General features: G+C 39.7%; 1 non-coding gene across 1 annotated transcript; it reads left to right on the forward strand.

Annotated features, from left to right (window-relative positions):
• The first annotated feature begins 722 nt into the window (after positions 1-722).
• Positions 723-829, forward strand: LOC120089606 (small nucleolar RNA R71). The gene has a single exon (XR_005485279.1). It is a non-coding gene; the product is annotated as a small nucleolar RNA R71 (small nucleolar RNA).
• Positions 830-1,746: the final 917 nt, after the last annotated feature.

Here is a 1,746-nt window from a genome sequence, read left to right on the forward strand (position 1 = left end):
ATTATGTGGAAGCTCAGGGGTCTGTTCCTTAGCTCACCCACAATTTGTCCTATTTTAATTTCCAAATTGCGGATGGATGTAACTTGTTTTTGAAGGACTGTTTCATTCTTTTTAATGTATTGATTCAATAAGTTTTCCAAGGATGATGAGGATGGTGTTTGAGAGCTGCTGGCTTGCTGTTGCTGTTGTCCATTAGTTTTATGGAAAAATCCTAGTGGTCCCTCTCTCTGAGCCATAAGCTGACTGCCTTGCTGTTGGTTGTTCTTCCAAGAAAAATTAGGGTGATTTCGCTACCCCGGGTTGTAAGTGTTTGAAAAATGATTGTTTTTGACAAAGTATATTGATTGAGGATTTCGTGGACACTTCTCAACAGAATGCGATTCATCACATGCAACACAGCTAGTGCTTGTTTACTCTATCACATTGACTTGCCCATTTCGAGTTTCTGAATTGTTTATTATCATGCCTTGCAACAAATTTATCATCGCATTCATCTGATTTTTCAATGATGCGATGGCACCATTACTTGCATTACCTTCTCTGGGTTTTGTTCATTGATCGATTTCTTGTCAATCTTCGTGGTTTTTCGAAATGCGATCGAGAATGATCTTTGCTTCATCATATGTTTTGTTCAGCAAACCTCCGGCTACTGCCACATTAGCAGCTGTCTGCAATGCAGAATGAGTCCATGATAGAAAATCTCCATTTGGAGGCAATCCGAAAATTCATTATGTGGGCAATCATGTACTAGTCTCTTGAATCTCGCCCATGCGTCACTGAGCGATTCATCTTCTTCTTGTTCAAAATTGGTGATCAATTTCCTCCTTCTGGCATTCTCTATGGGAGGGAAATACTTCTTCATGAACTTCTCCACAACTTGCTCCCATGACGTTATCTCTCCTGGTTCGAGAGAGTAAGCCCATTTTCTTGCTTTATTGCATAGTGAAAATGGAAATAACGTGAGTCGAACCTCTTTTGAGGAGATATTAGGGAACACAAAAGTGTTGCAAATTTCAATGAAGCTTCGTAAATGGGCATGCAGATCTTCACCACGCCATCCTCCAAACTGTCCTGCTGTTTGTATAATTTGTAACATTACTGGCTTCATCTCGAACTTTGATCCATCTAATGCTGGTCACATGATTCTTGGGGAGAAATCATACAAGTTTGGTGATGCATAGTCTCGTATGGGTCTATTGCGATCATTTGCCAGTAGGATAGGATTTGCCATCATGTTGTTTTCATTTGCTACTCGTTCTTTAGGTTGTTCAGCCATTCTGTGAACTCTTCCTTTTCGTTTACGTTTGTTTCTTTGTCTTCTGCGAAAGGTTCTTTCGATATCTGGGTCGTATTTGAGCTCAGGAGTATGTCCTTCGCTCATGTGACGTTTGCTTCTTTTTTTACAGATGCAATGGAAATGCAACAAAGGTCGAAAGCTGCAAAGATCAAAGAGATTTGATGTTAGCGCAATCTATACCGTAATCACGACAACGATGCCAAAAACTTGATGCATTGGTTTATCATGTAATGATATGTGGATGCGATGATCATACAAGTTTTCCTAACAAAGCCTAAGTATAAGCCTTCTTAGGGTCCTAGTAAGTCTAGGGTCGAACACAGGGATTAGTAAATAGATATACGACAGACTCTCTGATTCTATTACGGTGGTGATAAAGGAGTAGATGGTGATTTAATTTAGATTTTCTAATGCGATTGAATTAAATGCGAAGCGATGAAAGGGTGGTG

This window comes from Benincasa hispida, chromosome 10 (genome assembly GCF_027475165.1).
Source record: "Benincasa hispida cultivar pf3 chromosome 10, pf3_genome.v1.1, whole genome shotgun sequence".
Classification (NCBI taxonomy): Eukaryota; Viridiplantae; Streptophyta; class Magnoliopsida; order Cucurbitales; family Cucurbitaceae; genus Benincasa; species Benincasa hispida.